Source organism: Panthera onca, chromosome X, assembly GCF_046562875.1.
Source record: "Panthera onca isolate mPanOnc1 chromosome X, mPanOnc1 haplotype 2, whole genome shotgun sequence".
Classification (NCBI taxonomy): Eukaryota; Metazoa; Chordata; class Mammalia; order Carnivora; family Felidae; genus Panthera; species Panthera onca.
Window position 1 is genome coordinate 3597424 of NC_138357.1, and position 22120 is coordinate 3619543.

At 52.5% G+C, this 22120-nt stretch overlaps 1 long non-coding RNA gene across 1 annotated transcript; it reads left to right on the plus strand.

The window, feature by feature from the left end:
- The first annotated feature begins 5281 nt into the window (after nt 1-5281).
- LOC145713686 (uncharacterized) lies at nt 5282-6604 on the plus strand. Its single transcript, XR_014136679.1, has 3 exons — nt 5282-5380; nt 6237-6339; nt 6496-6604. It is a non-coding gene; the product is annotated as an uncharacterized LOC145713686 (long non-coding RNA).
- The last annotated feature ends 15516 nt before the right edge of the window (nt 6605-22120 follow it).

Genomic DNA, 22120 nt, shown 5'->3' on the forward strand with positions numbered 1-22120 from the left:
ACAGTATCAACAATAGCCAAATAATGGAAAGAGCACAATCACAAATGTTCATTGACTGATGAATAAAGAAAATGTGATATATTTATATGTGAATGGAATATTACTCAGCCATCAAAAAGAATAAAATCTTGCCATTTGCAATGACATAGATGGAGTTAGAGTATATTACCCCAAGCAAAATAAATCAGAGAAAGAAAAATACTATATGATTTCACTCATATTGGAATTTAAGAAACAAAACAGATGAACATAGGGGAAAATAAAAAGAGAGGCAAACCATAAAACAGACTCATAAGTATAGAGAACAAACTGAGGGTTGCTGGAGGGGAGATGGACAGGGAAAAGGGTTAAATGGGTGATAGGAATTAAGGAGGGCTCATGTTGTCATTAGCACCGGGTGTTATATGTAAGCGATGAATCTCTAAATACCACTCCTGAAAATAATAATGTACCATATGTTAACTAACTTGAATTTAAATTAAAACTTGAAACAAGGGGCACTAAGGAATCTACTCCTGAAATCATTGTTGCACTAGATGCTAACTAATTTGGATGTAAATTTTAAAAAATAAAAAAGAAAATTTAAGAAAAGAAAAAAAAAACTTGAAACAATAAATAACTAAATAAAAAACCCTAAATCTTCAAAAGAAAAAATAGGGATTATAATTGTATCTACTTTATGAAGTTGTGAATAACTGAATTTAACAAATGGAAGTATTGAGATTAGTGCTTAGTACAGACAAAGCACTATACAAGTATAAATTCTTAGTACGACCTAAGATTCTTGATTAAGTACCACTCTAGGACATATGGAGTTGCCAATTGACCATTTTTTGAAAGATACTAATGAGAGCTTTCTGTTAGTGTGCGTCTGAAGAATTGAGGAAAGCCCCATGGAGAAAGTAGGCATTTAGAATACTCTTAGGGGATGACTAAATTTGGGGATGATTAGAGACAAAAACAATAAGGACATTCCATGTGAAATAGGCTTAGAGGTAAGAATAAATTTTTGAGAGAAACACAGGAAAACAGGGAATGTCTACTGGGTGTCAGGAATTTTGAAGAAGGCATGGGGTCACTAGAGGGGAAGGCTCGTTAGGCAACTGAGGGGTGAAGATTGGATTTTCTTAATTCCAGAGTAAAAATTGGGAGAGAGAGATATATATAAAGATAGATAGGTAGATGGTTAGATGGCTGGAAAATAGAATAAAGTGATGCAGGAAAATATTAATAGGATGGCTCAGAAGAAGAGAGAAGAAATAAGACGCAAGATTTGGTTATTAGACCTGGAGAAAATATAGGGAAGGAGGCAATTTTAGCTCCAGGATTTTAAGCGTGAAAGACCAGGAATTTTAAGGCACTTTTAACAAAAATGAGAATATAGTTGCTTTGAGAAAAAGATGTTTGTTTTTGGAAGTGTTAGGGACAGGTGATGGAAATACTTCCAATAAATGATTTGGCAGATGTAATAGAGCTCCATTTGGAAGAAGGGCCAATCATACTTTTACATTCTATTTTTATGTTACTGGGCACATTACTACTATCAATACAAAAGTAAAACCTAAGAATCCTAAAACATAAAAATAAAATATTTTATTTCTATTATCTATATTCAAAGGAATAGGTACACGGAATATTCAAATGAGTAAGAGACTTCAGAAAAACGTTATACAGAAGATTACAATAGCAAAATCAAGAACCTTGCCACAATAAAAGCAGTAATTAATTAGAACATGAAAGAGAAAATATCCCATTCACAACAGCAACAAAATTCAAAATTGCCTAAAAAGAATCCTAAGAAAAATGTACAAGATACTAATGGTGGCAAAAATAAATCTATCTGTTGATAAATCCAACTAAGAGCAGCTCCAAAGAGAGCACTAAAACATATTCATTAATGAGTAGCATATAAAAATAGGAATTCTCCTTATTTACAAATTTAATGCCTTACCTGTTGGTGCCAAGATGACCATCAACTTCCAACTGCTGACTTTCACTCTCAAAATCAACACTCCATCAATATCTATAAAATGGAGAGGGAGGAAATACCAAAAAAAAATCTAAACAAAACTTAAAAAGCCCTGGGAGACACTGACGATTGCTGAGCTGGTGCTAGTGTCTGGGGCAGGGGAGTGGAGAGAAGGAGGGAAGTTGGGAGGTGCTATAGGCTTCATAAATGCAGATGACAGGATAGGTAGTGGCAATGATTTTAAACTTCTGCTTCTACTTTCTGTGGAAACATGAGGCAGGGCCTCAAATCACAGATGTCAGTAACCCTGGGGTAATATCAGGACAGAAGGAAAGATGGGATGATTGAAGTAGTAAGGCCCCCTCAAAAACAAAAACAAAAACAAAAACAAAAATCTGTGATAATAACCACCTGAATCCATTTTAGTGAGTTAACAATCAAAAACAAAAGAAGACCAGCCTTGAAAACACCCTGAACAGACAAAACCAATTAAACCATACAAACAAAGCTTAATTTAGCTTATTTTGCAAGGCTAACAACCCGGGTCATTTTTTGCTTATACCTTTAAAAATCATAAGCAAAACTTAAATTGTTTCTCAAAAAGTGATATGAGGTAACCACTAACTAATTCCCTATTATTTAAGAAAATTTGGATATTATAACCTATCACTGTGAGGAATAAACAGCCACTACCTTCTCACTATATAAACTGCTTTATAACAATACACCCCTGAGCCGCATTTCATGTTTGGTCGGAGTGCTCCCTGTTTGCAAATTGTCTTTTTGGTGCATGCACAATAAACTTCTACTAATTACTATTTTGGTAATTCATTGGTTCTACTTCTGTAATGTTTGAACTTTTGACGAGTGAGGAGTGGCCTTTCAAAAAAGTTATTTTAATATAGTAATGGACTGGAAAGACTCATAAATACAGAGAACAAACCAGTGGTTGCAAGAGAGGAGGGGGTGATGGGATGGATAAAATAGGTGAAGAGAATAAATACAAACTTCCAGTTATAAAATAAATAATTCATAGAGATGAGAAAAAAAAAGAGAATGAACTAGAAATAGAATACGAAGTTTCAGAGTGATCCACATGTTATGCATATTCTAAGTAGACGCTTGGTAGAGACATAAAATACATGTTTTTTTAACTAGAGGTGAGGGTTAAGAAAGTGAAAATCACTGCACTCAATGATACAATGTTAGATAACTGGTAACAGCAGGATCTCCCCAAATCCTGCCGCTCACCTTCTTCCATGTGGAAAATAAATCTTTTCGAACAAAACGAAGCCTGGCTGGCTGGCTGGCTGGCTGGCTGGCTGGTGAAGAAACATGATAGAAAAAGGATGCTTCTTCTCTGACCTCCCACCACAAGTCTTAGGTGCTGCAGCTGGCCACTAACATCAACTATGGGATCCTGAGTCATTCTCTGCAAGGATCGTAGCTAAGCAAAAACTTGGGGGGCGCCTGGGTGGCGCAGTCGGTTGAGCGTCCGACTTCAGCCAGGTCACGATCTCGCGGTCCGTGAGTTCGAGCCCCGCGTCAGGCTCTGGGCTGATGGCTCGGAGCCTGGAGCCTGTTTCCGATTCTGTGTCTCCCTCTCTCTCTGCCCCTCCCCTGTTCATGCTCTGACTCTCTCTGTCCCAAAAATAAAAATAAAAAACGTTGAAAAAAATTAAAAAAAAAAAAAAAAAAAAAAACAAACTTGGATCTAACAGGGAAGGGGCATTTCCAAGGCAGCATCTAATCAAGGAGCCAGAAGCTGAGGACACTCACGACTATGGACTGAGGGGGTCCACCCTCTCCAGAGGGCCCAGAGAATCCAGTCCCAACCTTGATGACAGGCTTGGGAGACCCCGGCAGAACTGTCAGGCTGAGAGGTCCCCTACCCCTCTTCATTCTGCCTCAGTGGTGTAAGAGCAATGAAAGCCTTGGCCAGAAGGGGAAGGGCTCAGGTCAGCAGAGGGAGGAGCCTAAGGCCATGCCAGAAGCCAAGGTGAGGATCTTTAAGGAGCATTGAAGGAACGTCCCAAACCTGAAGAGAGCGATCCCGGATTAGCCCTGTCCCTGTGGTCATCTACTAGAGGCCCCATGTCAGAAGGATGTAGAGGCCCCTGACTTCCTCCTGGGGAAGAGAGATGCAGGTCTCAGGAAAGTGAGACTTGGATGAGGGGTATGTCTTCAGATCAGCAGAGAAAGGCGTGCCAGTACCTTCCATGAATCAAAATATCCTGTTGAAGGAGTAAGGGGACCCTCGATCACAGAAAAGAAGGGTCCTCAGCCCAACCCCGCATCTGCTATTAGCCTTGGGAGTCCCCAGGAATACAAGGCCCTATGTGTCCGCCTTTGAGATCTCCTGGAGGGAAGGGAGATCTCAAGGAGAGGAAATCTTTGATCTGAAAGGTGCTGCACTTGGGTCAGCAGAAGGGAGGGCCTAGGTCCCGTCGGTAATCAAAGGGAGGGTCCTGAGGGAGGCTTGAAGGGGCCCTGGACTCCGGAAGAGAGGGGACCTCCACCAGCAACAAAAACCCAACCTAGCTGTCAGCTGTGGGAAGCCCCATGACAGTCTGGGCAAATGTAGTATTTGTCACTTCCACCTGGGGACTGGGAAGGCAGTTTGGCTTCCTCTGAGGTGTGAATCCTCAAGTCAGCACAGAGAGGACTCCCAGACCCTGCGATGTGAAGGTAAATAAAGACCCTGAGGGAGGATCAAGGGACCCAGGACCCCAGAAAACACAGAGGGGACCTCCCAGAGTTCGCGACCTTGCGTCCTTCATGGAAGGGCCCTGGGCCTGTACGGACTTGCGGCAGCAAGTCTGTCCGGATTTCCACAGCCGGGTCTCAGAGACACGGGGGGGGGGAGAGGGGTTTGGGACACCTCAGGTCACCAGAGAGCAGGGCCTGGATCTTGGGGCGATTCCTGGTGAGGACGCAGGGGGAGGACGGAAGAGCCTGGACCCCTCAACAGAATCAGTCCGAGTAGGCCCCCAGACGGGATGGGGACACTGTTAGAGCCTGGGCTTCGGCATCTGGGTCTCAGAGGGCGGGGACCGGGGAGTGGGGGGCGGTTCGGGGGTCGGACGGGTGAGCTGGGGAGGACCGGGGACCCACCAAGTGCACAGGAGGCCACCTAGGGAACACGAAGGGAGGGACTCTGGCCCCCAGAACGGAGGCCCCGGCCCGGAAGGCGACCCCTAGCGGCAGCCTAGGGAAGCCCCTAGTGGGAATGAGGCCCCGCGGGGTGTCTGGACTTCCGCATCCGGGTCTCAAGAGACGGGCGGGGAGGGGCGGGGCGGGGCGGGGCGAGGCGAGGCGAGGCGAGGGGGCCTCGGCGTCGTCGGCGTCTTCCGGCCTGCGCCTCGAAGCCCGTCGGGCGCGGGAAGGGCGCCGAGCCTCGTGGGCTTCGAGGTGAGGCCCAGAGGGAGGAGCGAGGGAGCCGGGACCCAGAGGGGAATGAGTCCAGCGGTGGGGGCGGCGGTGGAGGCCGCAGGGTGGCGCGACCACGACGACTGTGACCAGGGCGTGAGGCGTGGGCGGCCTCGGGCTCTGGGTCCCAGCCCGACCGAGAGCTGGTTGCGCGCGAGGAGCCGGCGTCAGGCGGCAGAGCCCGAGGCCCAGGCCTCCCAGGGAGTCCGGATGGGGACGAGAGGACAGGGCTGAGGGACCCCAAGGAACCCATGTGAGCCCCTGCCATCGGCCCCGGGCCTCCCCGGACTTGGTCGCCTCGTGCGACGCCAGCCGCCTTGGCCCGGACCTCGCCGGGCCGGGAGGGCTCTGGTGGGAGGCAGCGGGCCCGGGGCTCCCCGGGAGAGCCGTGCGGGAGGACGGCCGGAGGCCCCTTGGACCCCAGCCCCGGGGCCGCCGTCGGAAAGCCGCCCCCGCGGTGGGTCTGGGCGAGGGGAGGGCCTTGGTGTGCGGGGCTGGACCCCGGTCAGCCGAGGCAGGATCCCGGGCCCTGGCCGGGGTGCAGGGGAGAGAGGAGGCGCTGCCTCCCAGCCCAGGACACCTACGTAGGGCCCAGGAGGCCTGCCCTGCCGCTCGGGTCCGCTCTGGCTGTCAGCGGAGGCCCAGAAGGGGCAGGTCCAGGCTGGATGGGGTGGGGGCTCCCGGGGTGGGGGGGCGCCCAGAGTCCTGGCCAGAACCTCCTGGCCGCAGTGGGGGGTGGGGGCCCGGGGCGGTGCACGCGGTCTGCACCCACCCTGAGACCCTGAGGCGCCCCCTCCGTCCCTCCCTCCCTCCCTCCCTCCCTCCCTCCGTCTTCCAGGGGCTCGGAGAGCTCTGGAGTTGAGGCCTTGGTCTGAGGCAGGAGTCCCGAGGTCACAGAGCAGAGGAGGCGCGGCCGCGTGCCAGTCGGTTGTCCAGGCGAGGTGCGTGCTCCGCGCGTGGGGCCGGGGGCTCGCCCATCCCACCCCAGAGGGGACCCCTCGGCCCCCAACCCCCACGCGGCCCCGCTCTCAGGCCTGGGAGCTCGGGCTCTGTGGGCTGGGCCTCCCCCTGAGGAGCCACCCCTCTTCTGTCTTCAGGGTCTGGCGACCATCATGCCCCTGCGTCAGACGAGTGAGCTCTGCAAGGCCGAGGAGGAGCCCAGGCAGGCCCCGCTGCCATGGGATGTACCGCTGTGGGAGGCGGAGGACGAGGAGGTGGAGGTGGTGGAGGTGGAGGTGGAGGTGGTGGAGGTGGAGGAGGTGGATATTGTGGAAGCGGAGCAGGTGCATGCGGAAGAGGAGGTGGATGTGGAGGGGGACGTGGAGCACGTAGAGGTGGAGGAGGTGGAGGAGGTGGAGGAGGTGGAGGAGGTGGAGGAGGAGGGCGAGGCACTGTCTGCCCGAGAGTCAGAGGAGTGAGCTCTGGAAGCTTGAGGAAGAGCGGCGCATCCTGCTCCTGTTGGATGCACTGCTGTGGGAGGGGAGGACGAAGAGGAGGAGGCGGATGTGGAGGAGGAGGAGGCACCATCTCCCTCTCCATCCTCCTCTTCCTCCCTGTCCTCCTCCTGCTCTGCCCAGGTTCTGGTCCCCTGGAGGAGGGATCTGCTGCTGGCTTCCAGAGCCCCAGAGCCCTCACAGCCCCTGCCCTTCCCCAAATGCCATGGCAGGTGCTCCGTTGAGCCAGTGGGACCTTGGCCCCAGCAGCCCGGAGGAGATGGGGTGGAGTACCTGGGGGCACTTGGAAGTGGCCCAGTCCCTGTGTCGGATGTGAATTCTTGTACACTTTTGGCGGGACCGTGACAGGATACAGTTGTGGTGGAAAACGGTTTGGTGTGCCATCGAAAGATTCAGAATGGAATCCCTGCGTGGTCCAACAATCCTAATTAATTCTGGGTGTCTTCGCAAAGAGTGGAAAGTTGGGTTCCAAGCTTCTTTCGCTCCCTTGCTCACAGATGCAGTATTCACGATAGTTGAAGTGCTGGTGTGATATTATGGCATATGCAGAAAATATATTTGTGGTCACTGAGATGACTAAAATACATTTCTTTCAAATATCTACGTGGAGCATCTGGGCGTCTCATTCGGTTAAGTGTGCGACTTTGGCTCAGGTCGTGATCTCACGGTTTGTCTGTTGGAGCCCTGCGTCGTAGGGTCTGTGCTGACAGCTCAGATCCTGGAGGCCGCTTTGGATTCTGTGTCTCCCTGTCTCTCTCTCTGCCCCTCCTCCTTTGTGGGGGAGTGAGTGTTCTCTTTTTGTCTCTCAGAAATGAATAAATAAACATTAAAAACATAATAAAAAAGTAAACCAAAATGCATAGCTGGTCTTGTTCCAGGGTCTGTCTCAGACCTCCCCGAATGCTTCTAATCCCAAAGCTTGAGGAAGGAATCCCCAAAAGATGAAAGTGTCTTGTTATGTCAGTGAGGTGAGTCTGGGCATCTCCCAAGCACGGGGCCTGATTGCCAGGTGAGTGGACCATGTGCTTAGAGGATGGGCGCTTTCATTCCTCCTCCCTCCGCTGCCAGGGAGGGCCGAGGGGCTGCAGAGTGAGTGAGGAAGCCTCCAGAAAACCCCGAAGGGAGGCGTTGAGGGAGGTTTCAGGTGTTTGAACTTGCAGGTGTGTGGGGGAGGGCCGCACTCTGATGGTACGGCAGCCTCGCCCCTCTGCCCACATACGCAGGCAGCTCTTGTGTCTGGCTCTTCCTGAGCTCCATCCTTTCACAATCGAGAGGTGAGCTACCGGGTAGCTTGTTTGCCTGAGTTCCGTGAGCCAGTCTAGCCAATTCACGGAACCTGAGGACGGGGTGGTGGGAACCTCTGATTTAGAGCCTCTCGGTCGCAAGCAGGGGTGACGGCCCCGGGGTTTGGGACTGGCGGGAGTAGGGGTGGGCAACCTTGTAGGCCCGAGCGCCGGCCCTGTGGACTGCGGTGCTGTCTCTGGGTGGAGAGTGGCAGAAGCAGGATGAACTCTGGGCCACCCCGCCGGGCCCGCCCCTGGCTGTGTGAGAGTGCTGTCAGGCTGCCTCCAGGCCCGGCAGTCAGTTTGCATCACCAGCGTCGTGGCAGCTTAGGAGGGCAGCGCCTCCGGCTTCCCTCAGGAGGAGGGCTAAGCTTCCAGGAGCAGTTCTGGAACACCAAGATCACAAAGCCCTGTCCGTGCCCGGCAGGTCCCCAAGCCTAGGGCTGGCTTTTGCTCCACGGTCGCAGAATCACTGTGTCCTTTCAGTAATCAGACTACGTCGTTTCCATCGGCCCCTCTTCTCCCCCAGACCCTTTTGTCTGGAGGGGTCCTACCCAAGAGGGACTGAAGCATCTTGGCAGAGCAACGTTGTCGTACAAGTGAACCAGGAAGACTCGTCACGGTCAGGGGCTAGTCAGGGTGACAGCCTGAATTTTCAGCAGTGTTTGAAATGGGGGCACGTGACCCTTTTCATCCTGATGGCTTACCCGGTGAGGGGTGGACAAAAGAGCCTTGCCTTCCTGGGAAAGCTGAGGGAACACGCACACGGCCTGGTGGGTGCGGCAGGAGGAAGGCGAGGGAACAGGCGGCCAGTGCTTGTTGCGGACCGCAGGTAACCAGGCCGGGCCCGCACAGCGAGCCGAGAGCAGAGGGCCGCCCCCTCGAGGGGTTCCGAGTCGGATCTGCCCTGAGTGCACGGAGGCCTCAGGGTCCCTGCGGTTGGCCTTCCCGGGACCTGCAGCTTCAGCGGGCATCCCAAGCTCGGAACACGCTCCCTCGTCTGTGTCAGAAATGCCCCTGGGCGGCTCCGTTTCTCTTGGTCTCCTGGGAGAGCGAGTGCTTCCTTGCGCACATCTGGAAGGGACCCAGATGGTGCGGGGCGGCACCCAGGATATTTTGACAGATTTGGACCCCACGGAGGGGTGTCCCAAATCTACAACACGCCCAGAGCCCAAGACCTGGCGGTCGGGCTTTGCCTGCTCTCGGTCCAGCACAGCACCTGCTGAGGCTGAAAAGGCCCGCCCACGGGGGCCATGTTCAGGTTTGGCTCGGCATTAAAGCCAGGCAGTTAGGCTTTGTGGTTCGGGTCTAACAAAGTCGGTGGCGCTTCCGCAGCAGCTTCCCGCAGGAAAGCCAAGACCCGGCCAGGCCAGACAGCAGCTGCCCAAGTCCCCATGGCAAGCAGATGCTTTCCTAAGCCTTTCCGGCCTCGCCGTCCTTAGAGTCTCGCCACATGACCGCTGCAAAACCTGCACCTTGGGCCAGATAATCGTCATCCTCTAAGGGTCAGACCTGTGATTTCCCCAGGGCTCCTTAGCAAACTGTAGGGGGTTCCGGGGATCGGGGGCTCCTCCGGGAAGAAGACGTGACCAGGAGACACAGCAGCACACAAGCTCTCCTGGGTGGCGCCTGAACAGCCCCATTACCCAGGAGTCCCTCACAGCATGAGACCATCCAGGGGCTTATGGGCAGGGAGCCTATGCAGAACGGGAGTGCTATGGTCTGAATGTTTGTGTCCTCCCCCCCTCCCACCCCCCCAATACATCTGTTGAAATCCTAAGTGCCAAAGAATGATGGCATTTGGAGGTGGGGCCTTTGGGAGGTGCTTAAGTCATGAAGGTGGAACCCTCATGGGTGGGAGGAGCACCTTGGGAAAGAGGCTGCAGGGAGTTCCCCAGCCCCTGCCACCATGAAAGGACACAGCGAGAAGATGGCGGCTGTGACCCAGGAGGAAGGCCCTCGCTGCACCGTGCGCGGGCACCTTGCCGGCACCTTGCACTTGCAGCCTTCAGCGCCATGAGGAATAAATGTCCCTTCTTCATAAGCCGCTCGGTGTGCGGCGTTGTGTTACCGCAGCCCCATGGGCTAAGGGATGAAGGCAAGGGAAGGGGCCCCTGGGGGAGGCCTCCCTCAGGGAGGGGGCTCAACTCAGCAGCTCAGGGCCCTGGCCCGGGGTCTTAGAAGCATAAGGCTCTATCTTGTGTATTCTCCGCAGATGCAGGGTGAGGTTTGGCAAGGCACGCCAAGCACGCAGGCTCCAAACGGCCCAAACTCGGCTGCTTGGGGCTACGTTGGAAACAATCACAAACGTGAGGGAAAATGTGAGTCGGGTGCTGGCGGGTGTTTGAGCCAACAGGGTGCAGCAGCCTGCCGTGAAGAAGTCCACCGCCTCGGGGGCCCCTGTGCGCAGGACCCGTTTGGCCCATTTGTAGAACACGACCTGAACCCTGCTTTTCCAGTCTCTAAAAGGCTCTGCGGGCTGCCTCTCTCTCCCACGTGGTCCTCCTTTCCCCAGGGCCTCCAGTAGGCAAAAAGCACCAGGAGACGCCTTCTGCTACCAAGATTCAGAGTTCACAACAGAGAGAGACACTGATGGAGAGTGACTCTAATGGCACAGTTCCCGATGGGAGAACATCTCCGAAGGAGACACGTCCGATACTGCAGAAAAGAAACGCCGATGGAAACCCCGAGGACCCGGGTCTCCCTGTCTACAGCATGGGAGGGAAACCGGCTATTAACAACACTTGCACATGGTTCCTCGAGAAAGCACCCAATGGCCCCGTGCCATTTGCAACCTTCCCAGTGTCCCCGAGCCTTGGGCGACTACAGAATGTAACGCCACCAGATAGGAAAGGCTCCTTTGCTGCTGGTCTCTGCAGTACACGGGAGGCTTCGTGGCTTCAGGGCTCTACTTGGTCAGGTGGAACCTGGGCCCCTGACTCCACCTTCCACGGCCTAGGTTGGGCCTTTTCTGACACCTTCCCAGGGGACCGGGGCCCAGAGGAAATGGCCCAGACCCCGTGGAGCACTCAGCACAGCCGCTGTGATGCGGGGCCCTCCGTGCCTGCTCCTGCTGTCCTGTTACCTTGCAGAGCGGTAACGTCAAAGATGCTAAACCCCGCCCAGCTCCTGGTGGGTCACACACAACTTTCTTCCTTCCAAAATGTACACCCTGGGACCGGGTTCACATCGTGGTCTCCACTGTCCCCAAGGACTTCCTTAGTCTGGAAGGGGAGACGGAGCACCCAACTGGGACTCCACGTGGGAGCTGGGCCGGATGCAGGAGCCCCGGGAAGGGAATCGTGAGGGGGACCGGGCCAGGAGTTAGGACTCCCGGAGACAGCGACCTCGAAGCCAGACCACAGGAGAGGGTAGCACGGGGTCTGACCCTGACACGGGCTCCAGGTGTGTCAGACATCAGTGCTGGCCAGACGAGTGGCGGGCCGGGCCAGGGGCCGGTGCCCGGCAGGGGGTGAGAAAAAGCGGCTGGAGGGCTGGAGGGCTGGAGGGCTGGTGGTTGCAGGCGAGGGTGAGGTGAATGCAGTGGCCAGCAGGGCTGGAGAAGGCAGGCCTGGGATGTGGCGAGGATTTGTGTCCACAACGGATGCGCTCCTTCTGGGCCGTGGCTGAGATAGACCCTCGGGGTGTGAGGTGACCCAACAGCAGGGGAAGGGTGGTGCCTTCGGGGGATGGGGACCAGGAAGGGGGTGGCTCCCGGGACACTGGGAGCAACGGTGGGCGGGGGGGGACGGGGATGTTAAAGGATGGAGTCCAGGGGGTGGGGGTGGGGGCGGCCGAGGGCAAGGCCACAGAGCCAGGCTTGCCCGGTGGAGATGCCGGGCCTCGGGCCCTGTAACCTGGAGCTCGGCGCCCTCCCAGTGGGCACCAGGCTGTGTGGGAGCCGCGGAGAGTCAAGATTGAAATTGCTTTCCCTTCAGCGTGGCTGTCCTCCTGGCCTGGTCAACTGTGCTCTGCTGGAGTCGCCCGGCCTGGGGTTTGGTCCCTGTAAGGCGGCGACACGTCTGGGTCGTCTCCGGGGCCGTTGAAGCCCTGAGGGCCAGTCATTTCTCCCAGAGGGTCCCGAGCACGGAAGCTACCTGAGACAGACTCGTCTGAGCGGTGGTCATGGGTCCCAGGGTTGTAATGCTGGGACTGAGAAGGTTTAGCCAAGAGAGACTGGGATTTCCATCATGCCCTTCTTCATGTAGACTGAAGATGGCACAGTGGCTATTTCTTCTTCAGGGGACGAGCTGAGCCTCCTGCCCTAGACTGTTAACCCCAGTAGAGATTCAGGGACTCTTGAAACAAAGAACATAAGGCAACAGTCCTACAGAAGACTTCGGACCTAACAGTGCCTAAATCCAATCAAATCTCTGCCTGCTCTCTGTAGAGCGCCACACTGTGTCTTCATGAATCTTCTTCTCTCCCACATCCCTCCCACCAATAGGTCCTGTCCCTGTCAGTAACCAACAGAGCTCAGGGGCTCTCAAGGGCCACAGTGAAATACCGCTTCCACTCCTTAAAGAGCTCACTGAAGGGAAAATCCTTATGTGTGCAACTAAAGGAAGCCGAGATGCTGTGGAAGAAGAGATGCTAGGAGCCCCCTCCTGAGAAACCACCAATGATTTTGAAATGGTGGCTTTGTTTTACTTTTGCCTCCCATTTAAATCCTTATCCTCTCAGGGCACGGCCATACAAGACACGCTGACGTCTGGAATGAACGCTTGGTAAACCTGTCTAGAAGCACACAGCCCACGGAGCAAGCCTGACTCTAGACCTGGGGCTCCATCGAGGGTTCCAGCCATTGGACTGAAAGGCACCTTGGGAGACCCTCTCTCAGACCCTCTTGGTGTTCCCCTTTTAGACACAAAGTATGGACTCTCAGAGAGGGCCAGTGACGCTCCTCAGTGGTGGAGCTGGCACAAGGAGCTAAGATCCTCGCAGGCAGGGCCCTTTCCTCCTATCCAGAGTGAAGATTAAGAACAAAGTTGTCCAGACGCCTAGAGAACACGTATCCCCAAATCCCCTGTCCCATCCTCTCACCCATGGCGAAGATGACTTTCATTTGGGTTTTGTGCCACCCCATACCCAGACTCTCCTCTATTTTCAGATACTTCATATTGGTTCCGTCTAGTCACGTCTAGCTAAACAAGTAGGAATGGTCCCTGGGAGTGAGTCTGTGTAAAGCAGGCCCTATGAAAAGTAGCCCCACAGTAAAGAACGTTATTCAGTGTCTCTCCTATCAAGGTAATGGCAGGAGAGGACACACGGGGTGGGGTGGGAGTGGGCTCGGGACAAGAGAAGCAGGGCAGGCATGGCAGTGGACCTGTGAAGTGCTTTGTGTCAACAGAACGGAGTATATTCTGAACTTGCAAATCAAGTAATTAAAGGGGGAAATACCGAAGGAGATCCAATTTGCAAGCAGGAGGCCAGAAATCTGGGAGAGCGGAAGCAAAACCACCATATGGAAGAAAGGAAATAGGGCTTCAGAGGTAGGCTTGAGGGACCCTGAATCCAAGTGTCTGCAGGAGGTGATCTGCAAAGGGCATACTCAAGTGCTCCCAAAGTGAGCAGGTCTTGGGCAATGAGAAGGTATTCTATAGGGAACAAACGGAAACTAAAGACAATCCCCTTGTGATCTGGAGAGGGATGAGCTGAGGAACATGGAGAAGCACAACAAGAGACTCTCAAGCACAGCGGAGGAAGCGGCTGTTCACGCCCAACACCGGCGCGTTGGGTAACGCTGTGTCTGAGGTGTTGTGGGTAAAACTGAGGTTGAGGAACAAGACGAATGCTCACACCGTGCTCCATCACAGCCCTACTCTGGGGACAACATGACCCGGGGGCAAGAAACCAGGACTTTTTGTTGAAAACAGGCCCAACTAACCAGCAGGAGGAGTTGGAAGAGACCAAAGAAAGAAACGGGGGGGGGGGGTAGGCGGCAGGAAGAAACGGGGGGGTTACCAACCAAACCCTACTCTGAGGAAACTTGACCTGGGGGCAAGAAGACAAGATTCTTTGAGCCTATCTGAGCAGGACCAACTAACCATCAGGAACAGTTGGAAGAAAACAAAGTGGGAAGTGAGGGGGGCAGGAATAAAAGGGGGCTACCAACTGGAACACTGCGCTGAGGAGAACTTGACCGTGGGGCAAGATAACAGGACATTTTGTTGGGGTCTCTCACAGCAGGACCTACTAACCAGCAAGAGTAATTGGAAGACCCAAAAGGGAAGTGAAGGTGGGGGCAGTAATGATGGGCTACCAAGTGAGACACCACTCTGAGGACAACTTGATGTAGGGGACAAGAAAACAGGAGTCTTGGTTGCACACTATCTGAGCAGGACCAACTAACCAGGAGGAAGAGTGGGAAGAGACCAAAGACAGAAGTGTGGGGCACACAAGAAAACCTAGGGCAAGAAAACAGGACTCTTTGGTGGGGCCTATCTGAGCAGGACATCTAACTAGGAGGAACAGTTAGAAGAGACCAAGGTGGGAAGTGTGTGTTGGGGGGGGGGTGGGAATAAGATGGGAGCTATGAACTGAGACCCGACTCTGAGGACAACTTGACTCAGGGGACAAGAAAACAGGACTCTTTGTTGGGGCCTATCTGAGCAGGATCAACTAAGCAGCAGGAACTGTTGGAAGAGACCAAAGCAGGAATTGGGTGGGGGCAGGAATAAAGGGGGACTAACAACTGAGTCCCTACTCTGGGGACAACTTGACCTAGGGAGCAATAAAACAAACAATACTCTTGGTGGGACCTATGTGAGCAGGACCAACTAACTCGCAGTAACAGTTGGAAGAGACCAAACCTGGAAGAGTGCTGGGGTCAGGAAAAAAAGTGGGGCTAACAGTTGAAACCCAACTCTGGACAATCTGAGCTGGTGGCAAGAAAATGACTCTTTGTTGGGGCCTATCTGAGCAGGACCAACTAACCAGGAGGAACAGTAGGAAGAGTCGAAAGCAGGAAGTGTGTGTGTGTGGGGGGGGGAAGCAGGAATAAAAGGGGGTACCAACTGAAACCCTAGTCTGAGGACAACTTGACCTGGAGGCAAGAAAACAGGACTCTTTGTTGAGGGCCATATAAGCAGGACCAAGTAACCAGCAGGAACAGATGGAAGAGACCAAAGCAGAAAGTATGTGGGGGGCTGGAAGAAAAGGGGTACTACCAACTGAGCCCCAACTCAGAGGACAACTTGTCCTGGGCCCAAAAAAACAGGATTTTTTGTTGGGGCCTATCTGAGCAAGACCAACTAACAAGCAGGAACATTTGGAAGAGACCCAAGCAGAAAGTGTGTGGGTGGGTGGGGGGCAGAAATCAAAGAGGAGGCTACCAAGTAGGACCCTCCTCTGGTGACAACTTGATCTAGGCCGCAGGAAAATAGGACTTTTTGTTGAGGCCTATCTCGGTAGAACAAGTAACCAGCAGGAACAGTTGGAAGAGACCAAACCAGAAAGTGTGGGCGGGCAGGAATAAAAGGGGAGGCTACCATCTGGGACCCTACCCTGGGGACAACTTGACCTAGGGAGCAAAACAAAACAAAACAAAACAAAACAAAACAGGAATCTTGGTGGGGCCTCTCTGAGCAAGACCAACTAACCAGCAGGAACAGCTGAAACAGACCAAAGAGGGAAGTATGTGGGGAACAGGAATAATGGGGGGAGGATACAAACTGAAACTCAACTCTGAGGACAACTTGAACTCGGGGCAAGAAAACAGGAGTATTGTTGGGGCCTGAGAAGGAACATCTAACGAGTAGGAACAGTTGAAAGACACCAAATCAGGACGTGTGTGTCGGGGGGTGGCAGTAGTAAAAGGGGGACTACCAACTGAAATCATACTCTGAGGACAACTTGATTTGAGGGCAGGAAAACAGCACTTTTTGTTGGGGCCTATCTAAGCAGGACAAACTATCCACCTGGAACAGTTGGAAGAGACCAAAGCAGGAAGTGGGGGGGGGGAGGAATAAAGGGGGGGCGCCAAAGTAAGACCCTACTCTGGGGAAAACCTGACCTAGGGGGCAAGAAAACAAGACTCTTTCTTTGGGCGTATCTGAGCAGGACCAAGTAACCACAAGGAGAATTTTGGAAGAAACCAAGGAGGGAATTGTGTGTGGTGCATGAATAAAAGGGGTGCTACCACCTTAAACCCAACTCTGAGGACAACTTACTTTGGGGCAAGAAAACATGACCTATTCTTGGGGCCTATCTGAGCAGGACCAACTAAACAGCAGGAAGTGTTGGGAGAGAACAAAGCAGGAATGGGGGGAGCAGGAATACAAAGGGAGGCTACAAATGAGAACCTACTCTGGGGGCAACATGACCTAGGGGAGAGAAAATAGGACTCTTTGTTGGGCCCTATATGAGCAGGACAAACTTACCAACAGGAGTGGTTGGACGAGACCAAGGAGGGAAGCGTGTGGGGTGCAGGAAACAAGGTGGGCTACGAACTTAAACCCAACTCTGAGGACAATTTACCTGGGGGCAAGAAAACATGACTTATTCTTTGGGCCTATCTGAGCAGGACCAACTAACCAGCAGGAACAGTTGGAAGAGATCAAAGCAGGAATTGGAGGGGGGCAGGAGTGAAAAGGACGCTACAAATGAGACCCTAGTCTGGGGACAACATTTTCTAGGGGGCAAGAAAATAGGACACTTTGTTGGGCCCTATATGAGTAGGACAAACTAACCAACAGAAGAGGTTGGAAGAGACCAAGGAGGGAAGTGTGTGGGGTGCAGGAATAAAAGGGGGGCTACCAACTTAAATCCAACTCTAAGGACACCTTGACCTGGGGACAAGAAAATAGGACTCTTTGTTGGGACCTATCTGAAAGGGAACAACTCACCGGCAGGAACACTTGGAACAGACCAAAGTGGGAAGTGTCAGTTGGGAGGGGCATTAATAAAAGGAGGGCTCCCAACTGACACACTACTCTGAGGACAACATGACCTTGGGGGCAAGTAAACAGGACTCTTTTGCGGGGCCTATCTAAGCAGGACCAGCTAACCAGCAGGAACAGTTGTTAGAGACCCAAGCAGAAAGTGTGGGGAGGAAGGAATAAAACGGGAGGCTACCAACTGAGACCATACTCTGGGGAAAACTTGACCTCGAGGGCAAGAACAGGACTCTTTGTTGAGGACCAAGCAGGACCGACAAACCAGCAGGAACAGTTGGAGCAGACCACAGTGGGAAATGGGGGGATAGCAATAAAAGTGGGGCTACCAATTTACACCCTACTCTGAGGACAACCTGGAACAAGAGAACAGGACTCTTTGTTAGGGCCTATCTGACCAGGACCAACTAACCAGCAGGAGAATTTGGAAGAGACCAAAGAGGGGTGTTGGCTTAAAAGGGGCCTACGGACTGAGACCCTACTCTGAGGACAATGTGACCTGGAGCAGGAAAATAGGACTCTTTACTGGGGCCTATCTGAGAAGTACAAACTAAGCAGCAGGAGTAGTTGGTAGGGATCAAAGCGGGAAGTGGTGGGGGAGGGAATAAAAGGGGGGCTTCAAACTGAGACACTACCCTGGGGACAATTTGAATTAGGGATCAAGAAAACAGGACTCTTGGTGGGGCCTATCTGAGCAGGACCAACCAACCAGCGGGTACAGTTGGAGCACACCGATGTGGGAAGTGTGTGTGTGGGGGGGCAGGAATAAAAGGGGGTCTACCAACTCAGATCCTACTCTGAGGACAACTTGACCTAGGGGGCAATAAATCGGGACTCTTTTGGGGGGCCTATCTGAGCAGGACCGACTAACTCACAAGAACAGTTGGAAGAGGCCAAAGTGGGAATTGGGGGGGAAGAAATAAAATGGTGGCAACCAACTGAGACCCTACTCTGAGGACAACTGGACCTGGGGGGCAACCAAACAGGAAACTTGGTCTGGGCCTCTCTGAGCAGGATCAACTAATCAGCAGGAAGAGTTGGAAGAGACCAAAGCGAGAAGTGTGGGGGTTCAGACATAAAACAGGGCAACCAAGTCAGACCCTACTCTGAGGACAACTTGACCTTGGGGGCAAGAAACGGGACTCTTTCTTCGGGGCTATCTGAGAAGACGCACTCACCAGCAGGAACAGTTGGAAGAGACCAGAGCAAGAAGCGTTGTGGGACAGGAATAAAAAGGGGGCTACCAACGGAGGCAGTACTCTGAGGGCAAGTTAATCTGGGGGTAAGAAAACAGGACTTTTTGTGGGGCCTATCTGAGCAGGACCAACTAACTAACAGGAGAAGTTGAAAGAGGCCAAGAAGAGAAGTGTGTGAGGTACAGGAATAAAAGCAGGGGCTACCACCTTATACCCAACTCTGAGAACAACTTGACCTGGGAGCAAGGAGACACGATTATTTTGGGGCCTATCTGAGCAGTACCGACTAACCAGTAGTAAGAGTTGGAAGAGAACAAAGCAGGAACTGTGTGTGTGTGTGGGGGGGGGCAGTGGCAGGAATAAAAAGGGGGCTACCAACTAAACCCTACTTTGAGGACAGCTTGACCTAGGGGCATGAAAATAGGACTCCTTGTTGGGGCCTATCTGAGCAGGATAAAGGAACAGTTGCAAGAGACTAAATTGAGAAGTGGTGGGGGGGGGGGCTATAAAAAGGGTGCTACCAACTAAGACCCTACTCTGGAAACAACTTTACCTAGGAGGCAGAAAATAGGTTTCTTTGATGGGGCCTATCTGAGCAGTACCAACTAAACCAGCAGGAAGGGTTGGAACAGTCCAAAGCGGGAAGTGTCAGGGGGAGGCAGCAATAAAAATGGTGCTCCCAACTGAGACCATACTCTGAGGACAGCTTGACTCTGGGGGCCAGAAAACAGGACATTTTGGGGGGGGGGGCTATCTGAGATTGATGTCTAACCAGCAGGAACAGTTGGAAGAGACTAAAGCGGGAAGTGTCGGGGGGGGCAGCAATAAAAATGGTGCTCCCAACTGAGACCATACTCTGAGGACAGCTTGACTCTGGGGGCCAGAAAACAGGACATTTTTGGGGGGGGGGCTATCTGAGATTGATGTCTAACCAGCAGGAACAGTTGGAAGAGACTAAAGCAGGAAGTGTGGGGGGGCAGGAATAACAGGGGGGGCAAGTAACTGAGACCGTACTCTGAGGACAACTTGATCTAGGGGGCAAGAAAACAGGGCTCTTTGTTGGGACCTATCTGATAAGGATGAACTAACCAGCAGGAACAGTTGGAAGAGACCAAAGCAGGAAGTGGGGTGGGGAGGGAATAAAAGGGGGACTACAAACTGAAATCCTACTCTGAGGACAACTTGACTTGGTGGCAAGAAAATAGGACTTTTTGTTGTGGCCTATCTGAGCAGGACCAACTAACCAGCAGGAAAATTTGGAAGGAACAAACCAGGAAGGTGGAGGGGGGCAGGAACCAATGGGGGACTACATATTGAGATGCTACCCTGTGGACAACTTGACAGACGAGGCAAGAAAACATGACTCTTATTGGGGCCTATCTGAGTCGGACCAACTAACGAGCAGGAACAGTTGGACGAGATCAAAGCAGGAATTGGGGAGGCAGGAATAAAAGTGGACACCAACTGAGATCTTACTCTATGGACAACATGACCTGGGGGGCAAGAAACCAGGGCTCTTCCTTCTGGCCTATCTGAGCGGTACTACCTAATCAGCAGGAAGAGCTGGAAGACACCAAAGCAGGAAGTGTGGGAGGCATGAGTAAAAGGGGGGCTACCAACTAAGACCCTACTCTGAGGACAACTTGAACTGGGGCAAGTAAACAGGGCTCTTAGTTGGGGCCTATCTGACCAGGACCAACTAGCCACCAGGAGTGGTTGAAGAGACCAAAGCAAGAAGTTTGCCAGGGCAGGTATAAACGGGGGCTACCAACTGAGACCCTAATCTGAGGATGACTTGACCTGGGGGCAAGAAAACAGGACTCCCTTTTGTGGCCCATGTGAGCAGGACCAAGTAACCAATAGAGCAGTTGGAATGGACCAAAGCAGGAAGTGGGGGGGGGCAGAAAAAAGGGAGGCAACCAACACACACCCTACTCTGAGGACAACGTGACCTCGGGGGCAAGAAAACAGGACTCTTGGTTTGTGCCTATGTGAGCTGGACCAACTAACCAGCAGGAACAGTTGGAAGAGACCAAATCAGGAAGTGTGTTTGGAGGAGTGGCAGGAATATAAAGGGGACTACCAAATTAAACCAGACGCTGAGAACAACGTGACCTAGGGGCATGAAACTAGGACTCTTTCTTGCAGCCTACTTGAGAAGGAACAATTAACCAGCAGGAACACTTGGAAGATACCAAAGCAGGAACTGGGTGGATCAGGAATAAAAGGGGGCTACCAACTAAGACCCCACTCTGGAGACAACTTGACCTAGGGGGAAAGAATACAGGAATCATGGTGCAGCCTATCTGAGCAGGGCCAACTAACCAGCAGGAAGAGATGAAAGAGACCAAAGTGAGAAGTGTGGGGGGGGGAGCAATAAAAGGGGGGCTACAAACTTAAACCCAACTCTGAGGACAACTTGACCTGGGCCAAGGAAACAGGAATATTTGTTGGGCCTTATCTGAACAGGACCAACTAACCAGCAGGAGTGGTTGAAAGAGACCAAACCAGGAAGTGTGTGTGTGTGGGGGGTGGTCAGCAGGTACAAAAGGGGGGTGCCAAATTAAACACAACTATGAGGACAACTTGTCCTAGGGGCAGGAAAATAGGATTCTTTGTTGAGACATATACAAGCAGGACAAACTAACCTATAGGAACAGTTGGAAGAGACCAAAGCAGGAAGGGGGAGGCAGGAATAAAAGGGGTTAGGCTACCACCTGAAATCCTACTCTGAGGTCAACTTGACCTAGTGGAATAAAAATAGGACTGGTAGTTGGGGCCTATCTGAGCAGGACCAACTAACCAGCAGGAACAGGTTGAAAAGACCAAAGCAGGAAGTGTGGGGTGAGCAATAGGAATAAAAGGGGGGGCACCAACTGACTCCCTACTCTGATGACCACTTGCCCTGGGGGAAAGAAAATAGGACTCTTTGTTGGGCCCTATCTGAGCAAGACCAAGTAACAAGCAGGAACCATTGGAAGAGACCAAAGTAGACAGCGTGGGAGGGCAGGAAAAAAAAGGGGGGGCTACCAAGTAAGACCCTACTCTGGGGACTACTTGATCTAGATGGTAAGAAAACAAGACTGTTTGTTTGGTCCTATCTGAGCAGGAGCAAATAACCAGCAGGAGCCTTTGGAAGAGAACCAAGCGGGAATGGGGGGGGGGATAAGAGGGGGGCTGCCAAATGGGACCCAATTCTGAGGACAACTTAACCTGGCGGCAAGATAATAGGACTCTTTGGGGGCCAATCTGAGTAGGACCAACTAACCAGTGGGAACAGTTGGAAGAGGCCAAAGCAGGAACTGGGGGGCAGGAATAAAAGGGGGGCTACCAGCTGAGACCATACTCTGAGAACAACTTGACAAAGCGGGCAAGTAAATTAAGACTCTTTTGGAGCCAGTATGAGTAGGACCATCTAACCAGCAGGAAGAGTTGGAAGAGACCAAAGCAGGAAGTGTGGTGAGTAGGAATGAAAGGGGCCTAGTAACTGAGACCCTACTCGGAACACTACTTGACCCAGGGGGCAAGAAAACAGGACTCTTTATAGGGGCCTGTTGAGCAGGACCAACTACACATCAGGAATCGTTGGAAGAGACCAAACCGGTAAGTGGGAGGGAGCAGGAGTAAAAGGGGGGCTGCCAACTGAGTCCCTACTCTGAGGACAACTTGTGTTGGGGACAAGCCAACAGAACTCTTTGTTGGGACATATCTGAGCATGACCAACAAACCAGTGATTACAGTTGGAAGAGACCAAAGCAAGAACTGTGGGGGGGGGGCGGTGCAGCAGGAATAAACGGGGGGGGGGGTGGGGGCTACCAACTGCAACAATACTCTGAGGACAACTTGACATGGGGTCAAGAAAATAGAACACTTTGTTGGGGCCCTGTCAGAGCAG